The sequence below is a fragment of the Ixodes scapularis genome, unplaced genomic scaffold, assembly GCF_016920785.2.
Source record: "Ixodes scapularis isolate PalLabHiFi unplaced genomic scaffold, ASM1692078v2 PGA_scaffold5__190_contigs__length_132052651, whole genome shotgun sequence".
Taxonomy (NCBI): domain Eukaryota; kingdom Metazoa; phylum Arthropoda; class Arachnida; order Ixodida; family Ixodidae; genus Ixodes; species Ixodes scapularis.
In genome coordinates this window covers 50,845,294-50,857,208 of record NW_024609880.1, presented here as the reverse complement: position 1 = coordinate 50,857,208, position 11,915 = coordinate 50,845,294, and positions in this window count along the sequence as shown.

Here is an 11,915-nt window from a genome sequence, read left to right as displayed (position 1 = left end):
GTACACGTTAAAAATTTACGACACCTGCTGCTCTGTTAATAAGTTGCTTTCTCTTTTTTGGAACTCCTCCGATGTAGCTTTCCGCCTATAATAAAATGTAAATAATCAATAAATATAACAGGGTGGAAATAATGTATTTCATTTTTATGTGGGAACGTTGAAAAAAATGAAAAGACTATTTCTAAGCTTGTGAAGACGCGCAATTCGTAAGTCCATTTCGTGCCGTAAAAACACGTTTTTGTACGATATTAATGCTTAAATATAAAACATACAAACAAAATATACACTTTCTAGACTTGATTTTCGCGTAGAAAACTATCACATCTACATTTTAACAAAAAATAAAAAAAATAAAAAATGGGTTTTTTGAGAAAATCAATTTCAAAAATGGTACTTTTTGGTTTTCACATAACATTAACGTAAACGTACCGGAAAGAATACTTTATGCAGCCAAGTCATTTTATAATACATATAAAGAACGTGTTTTGGGCTCTCCGTGGACATAAAAAGTATTAATGTAACCCAAGTAGATCGCCAGTAATTAATTGTCAAAGTTCGTCAACAATCGACCGAGGGGGCGTTTTTGACATTTTTACAGAAAGAAAGCAAAACGCCTAAAATTATTTTATGGTATTGGAGCATTTTAAATGTGTCCACGGAGTGCTTTAAAAAAGATAATATAATGTGGACTGAAAATCCACGGCGGGAGATCAAGCGAAACATCCGACCCACGACGGGTGTGAAAAACACTGCTTTTCGCCGCGGCCTCTTTAAAAATTCATAAGTCGCGAACAAAAAATCCGACGAACTTGCGGTCTGCGGCGACTGCGTTTTTAAAAACGGCGCCATAACATATATTTTTTTCATCGAAATTAAAAATTTGACCCTTTTTGCCTGCACGATTTGAGATGAAACCACCCATATATATATATATATATATATATAAACGAATATGTGCAGATGAATGAACCGTACTTAATCCAATGAATTAAAGAATCCAAGTTTTTCAGGAACCCGCCGAAAGCCAAAAATTGGCGGAGCCAGGATTTGAACTCTGGGCCTCCCAATGTCCGGTCGGGTGTGCTAACCACTACACCACTCCACCTTAGCTTTCTGGCGTTTCCTACCTGTCTTATTAATGCACAAGAAACGAAATGTGTCCAATCGGAGGTGTTCTGGAAACACACGCCGCCGCGTGGAACGCGGTACGACGCTTAGTGTCACGTGGTACGTGCTCGTTTGTGCTCCAGAAATCCTCCCACTGTTTGTCTCGCCCCGTGTACATGTAGTATTCTTTGTTTATGAGTTTTAGAGACACGGTATCATCATCATCTGCGAGAATCAAGAGCCACGTTATTGAATATACAACACGGGCACTTCACGTCATCGTACGTGGTCTCCGAGGGGGATATAAACGAATATGTGCAGATGAATGAACCGTACTTAATCCAATGAATTAAAGAATCCAAGTTTTTCAGGAACCCGCCGAAAGCCAAAAATTGGCGGAGCCAGGATTTGAACTCTGGGCCTCCCAATGTCCGGTCGGGTGTGCTAACCACTACACCACTCCACCTTAGCTTTCTGGCGTTTCCTACCTGTCTTATTAATGCACAAGAAACGAAATGTGTCCAATCGGAGGTGTTCTGGAAACACACGCCGCCGCGTGGAACGCGGTACGACGCTTAGTGTCACGTGGTACGTGCTCGTTTGTGCTCCAGAAATCCTCCCACTGTTTGTCTCGCCCCGTGTACATGTAGTATTCTTTGTTTATGAGTTTTAGAGACACGGTATCATCATCATCTGCGAGAATCAAGAGCCACGTTATTGAATATACAACACGGGCACTTCACGTCATCGTACGTGGTCTCCGAGGGGGATATAAACGAATATGTGCAGATGAATGAACCGTACTTAATCCAATGAATTAAAGAATCCAAGTTTTTCAGGAACCCGCCGAAAGCCAAAAATTGGCGGAGCCAGGATTTGAACTCTGGGCCTCCCAATGTCCGGTCGGGTGTGCTAACCACTACACCACTCCACCTTAGCTTTCTGGCGTTTCCTACCTGTCTTATTAATGCACAAGAAACGAAATGTGTCCAATCGGAGGTGTTCTGGAAACACACGCCGCCGCGTGGAACGCGGTACGACGCTTAGTGTCACGTGGTACGTGCTCGTTTGTGCTCCAGAAATCCTCCCACTGTTTGTCTCGCCCCGTGTACATGTAGTATTCTTTGTTTATGAGTTTTAGAGACACGGTATCATCATCATCTGCGAGAATCAAGAGCCACGTTATTGAATATACAACACGGGCACTTCACGTCATCGTACGTGGTCTCCGAGGGGGATATAAACGAATATGTGCAGATGAATGAACCGTACTTAATCCAATGAATTAAAGAATCCAAGTTTTTCAGGAACCCGCCGAAAGCCAAAAATTGGCGGAGCCAGGATTTGAACTCTGGGCCTCCCAATGTCCGGTCGGGTGTGCTAACCACTACACCACTCCACCTTAGCTTTCTGGCGTTTCCTACCTGTCTTATTAATGCACAAGAAACGAAATGTGTCCAATCGGAGGTGTTCTGGAAACACACGCCGCCGCGTGGAACGCGGTACGACGCTTAGTGTCACGTGGTACGTGCTCGTTTGTGCTCCAGAAATCCTCCCACTGTTTGTCTCGCCCCGTGTACATGTAGTATTCTTTGTTTATGAGTTTTAGAGACACGGTATCATCATCATCTGCGAGAATCAAGAGCCACGTTATTGAATATACAACACGGGCACTTCACGTCATCGTACGTGGTCTCCGAGGGGGATATAAACGAATATGTGCAGATGAATGAACCGTACTTAATCCAATGAATTAAAGAATCCAAGTTTTTCAGGAACCCGCCGAAAGCCAAAAATTGGCGGAGCCAGGATTTGAACTCTGGGCCTCCCAATGTCCGGTCGGGTGTGCTAACCACTACACCACTCCACCTTAGCTTTCTGGCGTTTCCTACCTGTCTTATTAATGCACAAGAAACGAAATGTGTCCAATCGGAGGTGTTCTGGAAACACACGCCGCCGCGTGGAACGCGGTACGACGCTTAGTGTCACGTGGTACGTGCTCGTTTGTGCTCCAGAAATCCTCCCACTGTTTGTCTCGCCCCGTGTACATGTAGTATTCTTTGTTTATGAGTTTTAGAGACACGGTATCATCATCATCTGCGAGAATCAAGAGCCACGTTATTGAATATACAACACGGGCACTTCACGTCATCGTACGTGGTCTCCGAGGGGGATATAAACGAATATGTGCAGATGAATGAACCGTACTTAATCCAATGAATTAAAGAATCCAAGTTTTTCAGGAACCCGCCGAAAGCCAAAAATTGGCGGAGCCAGGATTTGAACTCTGGGCCTCCCAATGTCCGGTCGGGTGTGCTAACCACTACACCACTCCACCTTAGCTTTCTGGCGTTTCCTACCTGTCTTATTAATGCACAAGAAACGAAATGTGTCCAATCGGAGGTGTTCTGGAAACACACGCCGCCGCGTGGAACGCGGTACGACGCTTAGTGTCACGTGGTACGTGCTCGTTTGTGCTCCAGAAATCCTCCCACTGTTTGTCTCGCCCCGTGTACATGTAGTATTCTTTGTTTATGAGTTTTAGAGACACGGTATCATCATCATCTGCGAGAATCAAGAGCCACGTTATTGAATATACAACACGGGCACTTCACGTCATCGTACGTGGTCTCCGAGGGGGATATAAACGAATATGTGCAGATGAATGAACCGTACTTAATCCAATGAATTAAAGAATCCAAGTTTTTCAGGAACCCGCCGAAAGCCAAAAATTGGCGGAGCCAGGATTTGAACTCTGGGCCCTCCCAATGTCCGGTCGGGTGTGCTAACCACTACACCACTCCACCTTAGCTTTCTGGCGTTTCCTACCTGTCTTATTAATGCACAAGAAACGAAATGTGTCCCAATCGGAGGTGTTCTGGAAACACACGCCGCCGCGTGGAACGCGGTACGACGCTTAGTGTCACGTGGTACGTGCTCGTTTGTGCTCCAGAAATCCTCCCACTGTTTGTCTCGCCCCGTGTACATGTAGTATTCTTTGTTTATGAGTTTTAGAGGACACGGTATCATCATCATCTGCGAGAATCAAGAGCCACGTTATTGAATATACAACACGGGCACTTCACGTCATCGTACGTGGTCTCCGAGGGGGATATAAACGAATATGTGCAGATGAATGAACCGTACTTAATCCAATGAATTAAAGAATCCAAGTTTTTCAGGAAACCCGCCGAAAGCCAAAAATTGGCGGAGCCAGGATTTGAACTCTGGGCCTCCCAATGTCCGGTCGGGTGTGCTAAACCACTACACCACTCCACCTTAGCTTTCTGGCGTTTCCTACCTGTCTTATTAATGCACAAGAAACGAAATGTGTCCAATCGGAGGTGTTCTGGAAACACACGCCGCCGCGTGGAACGCGGTACGACGCTTAGTGTCACGTGGTACGTGCTCGTTTGTGCTCCAGAAATCCTCCCACTGTTTGTCTCGCCCCGTGTACATGTAGTATTCTTTGTTTATGAGTTTTAGAGACACGGTATCATCATCATCTGCGAGAATCAAGAGCCACGTTATTGAATATACAACACGGGCACTTCACGTCATCGTACGTGGTCTCCGAGGGGGATATAAACGAATATGTGCAGATGAATGAACCGTACTTAATCCAATGAATTAAAGAATCCAAGTTTTTCAGGAACCCGCCGAAAGCCAAAAAATTGGCGGAGCCAGGATTTGAACTCTGGGCCTCCCAATGTCCGGTCGGGTGTGCTAACCACTACACCACTCCACCTTAGCTTTCTGGCGTTTCCTACCGTGTCTCTAAAACTCATAAACAAAGAATACTACATGTACACGGGGCGAGACAAACAGTGGGAGGATTTCTGGAGCACAAACGAGCACGTACCACGTGACACTAAGCGTCGTACCGCGTTCCACGCGGCGGGCGTGGTGTTTCCCAGAAACACCTCCGATTGGACACATTTCGTTTCTTGTGCATTAATAAGACAGGTAGGAAACGCCAGAAAGCTAAGGTGGAGTGGTGTAGTGGTTAGCACACCCGACCGGACATTGGGAGGCCCAGAGTTCAAATCCTGGCTCCGCCAATTTTTGGCTTTCGGCGGGTTCCTGAAAAACTTGGATTCTTTAATTCATTGGATTAAGTACGGTTCATTCATCTGCACATATTCGTTTATATCCCCCTCGGAGACCACGTACGATGACGTGAAGTGCCCGTGTTGTATATTCAATAACGTGGCTCTTGATTCTCGCAGATGATGATGATACCGTGTCTCTAAAACTCATAAACAAAGAATACTACATGTACACGGGGCGAGACAAACAGTGGGAGGATTTCTGGAGCACAAACGAGCACGTACCACGTGACACTAAGCGTCGTACCGCGTTCCACGCGGCGGCGTGTGTTTCCAGAACACCTCCGATTGGACACATTTCGTTTCTTGTGCATTAATAAGACAGGTAGGAAACGCCAGAAAGCTAAGGTGGAGTGGTGTAGTGGTTAGCACACCCGACCGGACATTGGGAGGCCCAGAGTTCAAATCCTGGCTCCGCCAATTTTTGGCTTTCGGCGGGTTCCTGAAAAACTTGGATTCTTTAATTCATTGGATTAAGTACGGTTCATTCATCTGCACATATTCGTTTATATCCCCCTCGGAGACCACGTACGATGACGTGAAGTGCCCGTGTTGTATATTCAATAACGTGGCTCTTGATTCTCGCAGATGATGATGATACCGTGTCTCTAAAACTCATAAACAAAGAATACTACATGTACACGGGGCGAGACAAACAGTGGGAGGATTTCTGGAGCACAAACGAGCACGTACCACGTGACACTAAGCGTCGTACCGCGTTCCACGCGGCGGCGTGTGTTTCCAGAACACCTCCGATTGGACACATTTCGTTTCTTGTGCATTAATAAGACAGGTAGGAAACGCCAGAAAGCTAAGGTGGAGTGGTGTAGTGGTTAGCACACCCGACCGGACATTGGGAGGCCCAGAGTTCAAATCCTGGCTCCGCCAATTTTTGGCTTTCGGCGGGTTCCTGAAAAACTTGGATTCTTTAATTCATTGGATTAAGTACGGTTCATTCATCTGCACATATTCGTTTATATCCCCCTCGGAGACCACGTACGATGACGTGAAGTGCCCGTGTTGTATATTCAATAACGTGGCTCTTGATTCTCGCAGATGATGATGATACCGTGTCTCTAAAACTCATAAACAAAGAATACTACATGTACACGGGGCGAGACAAACAGTGGGAGGATTTCTGGAGCACAAACGAGCACGTACCACGTGACACTAAGCGTCGTACCGCGTTCCACGCGGCGGCGTGTGTTTCCAGAACACCTCCGATTGGACACATTTCGTTTCTTGTGCATTAATAAGACAGGTAGGAAACGCCAGAAAGCTAAGGTGGAGTGGTGTAGTGGTTAGCACACCCGACCGGACATTGGGAGGCCCAGAGTTCAAATCCTGGCTCCGCCAATTTTTGGCTTTCGGCGGGTTCCTGAAAAACTTGGATTCTTTAATTCATTGGATTAAGTACGGTTCATTCATCTGCACATATTCGTTTATATCCCCCTCGGAGACCACGTACGATGACGTGAAGTGCCCGTGTTGTATATTCAATAACGTGGCTCTTGATTCTCGCAGATGATGATGATACCGTGTCTCTAAAACTCATAAACAAAGAATACTACATGTACACGGGGCGAGACAAACAGTGGGAGGATTTCTGGAGCACAAACGAGCACGTACCACGTGACACTAAGCGTCGTACCGCGTTCCACGCGGCGGCGTGTGTTTCCAGAACACCTCCGATTGGACACATTTCGTTTCTTGTGCATTAATAAGACAGATAGGAAACGCCAGAAAGCTAAGGTGGAGTGGTGTAGTGGTTAGCACACCCGACCGGACATTGGGAGGCCCAGAGTTCAAATCCTGGCTCCGCCAATTTTTGGCTTTCGGCGGGTTCCTGAAAAACTTGGATTCTTTAATTCATTGGATTAAGTACGGTTCATTCATCTGCACATATTCGTTTATATCCCCCTCGGAGACCACGTACGATGACGTGAAGTGCCCGTGTTGTATATTCAATAACGTGGCTCTTGATTCTCGCAGATGATGATGATACCGTGTCTCTAAAACTCATAAACAAAGAATACTACATGTACACGGGGCGAGACAAACAGTGGGAGGATTTCTGGAGCACAAACGAGCACGTACCACGTGACACTAAGCGTCGTACCGCGTTCCACGCGGCGGCGTGTGTTTCCAGAACACCTCCGATTGGACACATTTCGTTTCTTGTGCATTAATAAGACAGGTAGGAAACGCCAGAAAGCTAAGGTGGAGTGGTGTAGTGGTTAGCACACCCGACCGGACATTGGGAGGCCCAGAGTTCAAATCCTGGCTCCGCCAATTTTTGGCTTTCGGCGGGTTCCTGAAAAACTTGGATTCTTTAATTCATTGGATTAAGTACGGTTCATTCATCTGCACATATTCGTTTATATCCCCCTCGGAGACCACGTACGATGACGTGAAGTGCCCGTGTTGTATATTCAATAACGTGGCTCTTGATTCTCGCAGATGATGATGATACCGTGTCTCTAAAACTCATAAACAAAGAATACTACATGTACACGGGGCGAGACAAACAGTGGGAGGATTTCTGGAGCACAAACGAGCACGTACCACGTGACACTAAGCGTCGTACCGCGTTCCACGCGGCGGCGTGTGTTTCCAGAACACCTCCGATTGGACACATTTCGTTTCTTGTGCATTAATAAGACAGGTAGGAAACGCCAGAAAGCTAAGGTGGAGTGGTGTAGTGGTTAGCACACCCGACCGGACATTGGGAGGCCCAGAGTTCAAATCCTGGCTCCGCCAATTTTTGGCTTTCGGCGGGTTCCTGAAAAACTTGGATTCTTTAATTCATTGGATTAAGTACGGTTCATTCATCTGCACATATTCGTTTATATCCCCCTCGGAGACCACGTACGATGACGTGAAGTGCCCGTGTTGTATATTCAATAACGTGGCTCTTGATTCTCGCAGATGATGATGATACCGTGTCTCTAAAACTCATAAACAAAGAATACTACATGTACACGGGGCGAGACAAACAGTGGGAGGATTTCTGGAGCACAAACGAGCACGTACCACGTGACACTAAGCGTCGTACCGCGTTCCACGCGGCGGCGTGTGTTTCCAGAACACCTCCGATTGGACACATTTCGTTTCTTGTGCATTAATAAGACAGGTAGGAAACGCCAGAAAGCTAAGGTGGAGTGGTGTAGTGGTTAGCACACCCGACCGGACATTGGGAGGCCCAGAGTTCAAATCCTGGCTCCGCCAATTTTTGGCTTTCGGCGGGTTCCTGAAAAACTTGGATTCTTTAATTCATTGGATTAAGTACGGTTCATTCATCTGCACATATTCGTTTATATCCCCCTCGGAGACCACGTACGATGACGTGAAGTGCCCGTGTTGTATATTCAATAACGTGGCTCTTGATTCTCGCAGATGATGATGATACCGTGTCTCTAAAACTCATAAACAAAGAATACTACATGTACACGGGGCGAGACAAACAGTGGGAGGATTTCTGGAGCACAAACGAGCACGTACCACGTGACACTAAGCGTCGTACCGCGTTCCACGCGGCGGCGTGTGTTTCCAGAACACCTCCGATTGGACACATTTCGTTTCTTGTGCATTAATAAGACAGGTAGGAAACGCCAGAAAGCTAAGGTGGAGTGGTGTAGTGGTTAGCACACCCGACCGGACATTGGGAGGCCCAGAGTTCAAATCCTGGCTCCGCCAATTTTTGGCTTTCGGCGGGTTCCTGAAAAACTTGGATTCTTTAATTCATTGGATTAAGTACGGTTCATTCATCTGCACATATTCGTTTATATCCCCCTCGGAGACCACGTACGATGACGTGAAGTGCCCGTGTTGTATATTCAATAACGTGGCTCTTGATTCTCGCAGATGATGATGATACCGTGTCTCTAAAACTCATAAACAAAGAATACTACATGTACACGGGGCGAGACAAACAGTGGGAGGATTTCTGGAGCACAAACGAGCACGTACCACGTGACACTAAGCGTCGTACCGCGTTCCACGCGGCGGCGTGTGTTTCCAGAACACCTCCGATTGGACACATTTCGTTTCTTGTGCATTAATAAGACAGGTAGGAAACGCCAGAAAGCTAAGGTGGAGTGGTGTAGTGGTTAGCACACCCGACCGGACATTGGGAGGCCCAGAGTTCAAATCCTGGCTCCGCCAATTTTTGGCTTTCGGCGGGTTCCTGAAAAACTTGGATTCTTTAATTCATTGGATTAAGTACGGTTCATTCATCTGCACATATTCGTTTATATCCCCCTCGGAGACCACGTACGATGACGTGAAGTGCCCGTGTTGTATATTCAATAACGTGGCTCTTGATTCTCGCAGATGATGATGATACCGTGTCTCTAAAACTCATAAACAAAGAATACTACATGTACATGGGGCGAGACAAACAGTGGGAGGATTTCTGGAGCACAAACGAGCACGTACCACGTGACACTAAGCGTCGTACCGCGTTCCACGCGGCGGCGTGTGTTTCCAGAACACCTCCGATTGGACACATTTCGTTTCTTGTGCATTAATAAGACAGGTAGGAAACGCCAGAAAGCTAAGGTGGAGTGGTGTAGTGGTTAGCACACCCGACCGGACATTGGGAGGCCCAGAGTTCAAATCCTGGCTCCGCCAATTTTTGGCTTTCGGCGGGTTCCTGAAAAACTTGGATTCTTTAATTCATTGGATTAAGTACGGTTCATTCATCTGCACATATTCGTTTATATCCCCCTCGGAGACCACGTACGATGACGTGAAGTGCCCGTGTTGTATATATATATATATATATATACACACACACACACACAACACGGGCACTTCACACCATCGTACGTGGTCTCCGGAGAGGAAATAAAGGAACATATGCATATGAATGAACCGTACGTAATCCAATAAATCAAAGAATGAAAGTTTTCAGGAACCCACCGAAAGTCAAAATAACTGCGGAGCCAGGATTTGAACGCTGGGCCTCCCAATGTCCGGTCGGGGTCGGGTTCAAATCCTGGCTGCGCCGTTATTTTGGCTTTCGGTGGGTTCCTGAAAACTTTCCTTCTTTCATTCATTGGATTAAGTACGGTTCATTCATCTGCATATGTTCGTTTATTATATATATATATATATAATCATCCGCGTTTTGCCACTATGCTGAGCATGTTCCCAAATCAAACCCTATGACTATTTTTACCAATTAAAAAAGTTACTTAAGGAAGTTTAGTTAATTATCCGACTACCCGCCAAGATTAGCCACATATTAATAAATGGTGCAGTAATTCGCAAATGTCTCTCAGTATTAACAAATGTAAACACATGCGCTTCTCTCATTAGTAAAGTAGCGCAAAACAACAAGGAACTTTACTACCTTAATCATATGACTTGACTACAAGTATTCAGCCTGCAACCTCAGGTTCCTTTTTAGTCTCAAACTTCATCTTTTTTATCATTTACGACTACCGATCGTGCACCTCTGCAATTTTCTCCTTTTGTTTCAAAATTATTGCTTCCTTCTTTCTTCCTCTCTTATTTCTTACGGTTTTTTTCACTCACAGATGTCATCAGCAACTCACCTTTTTCATACATTTTATTTTAAATTTTTACGTATAACAACTTCGAGGGTGTACGTTTCTTTCTTTTAAGCAACAGCATCAGTAACTTCTTGCTTCTTTCTTCTCCTCCTTTATAGACTGTATTAAATGTCAGTTGTCAGTTAGCGCCCTTCCTGTCTATCTCGCCCTTTCTTCCTTGTTGTTTTACGCTATTTTACTAATGATGAACGACCAACTAGCCCGCCAGCTCACCTTATTGCAGTTTCTTTCTACTACAACGGGCCCTTTTCCGCGTGTTTTTCAACGAGACTATATTTATTTTTATGTTATTGCGATCGCCTTCTCAACCTGCAAGGCCAGATACTATTCGGCCGCCATCAGATATGGAGTGGTTCCACAAGACTTTCAAACAATGTACGGGTCGGCGAGACCTTCGCAACATCACGCCAGAAGGATCTGCAGGATCGTACGCTCCGAAATGTGGAGGCAAGTGAGATTTTACCGAACTTGTCTTTGGGTACTAGCTGGCGGTGGAGATTCCAGAGGTGGACAAGGTCGACAATACAAGTGTCTGCTTGAATCGGCATCTAGAGCAACGGAATACCTATGGTGGTCATATGTTCCTCATATAAAAGGTCTCCGGAGCCGAAACCAAGAAAGCAAAGGACAAAACCTCACTATTTTGGGGGACACTTCCCTGCCAGCAGATATATGCAGAATTCTAGAAAAAGGACCAAAATTCTGCACTTCACCAAAAAGACAGAGTATACAGCTATTGTCAAACGTATATGACTTAGCGGAAAAGGCACATGAAGATGTCAGACCACGTTGTATTGAAGACTGCGTGGATGTACTATTAAGATCTGGGAATGGTTGTGGAAGGAGGTTGAACATGTCTCGTGTGGTAAATTACTTCACTGAGAAAGATTTAAACCTGTTAGAGTCAGACAAAGAAGGAGGATTTGTTGTCATCCCCAGGTCAATTTACCAAGAAAAGGCTATCTCGGCCATAGACAAAAACTTCAACCAAACAAGCGTCAAGACCAAAAAGATGAAAGCCATGGTGCTACAATTATGCACTAAGCTAGAATTGTCATCAATGAAGAAGATAATTTCGACTGCCACAAAGGACCACTTAGACATGTTTTTCACTGCCAAA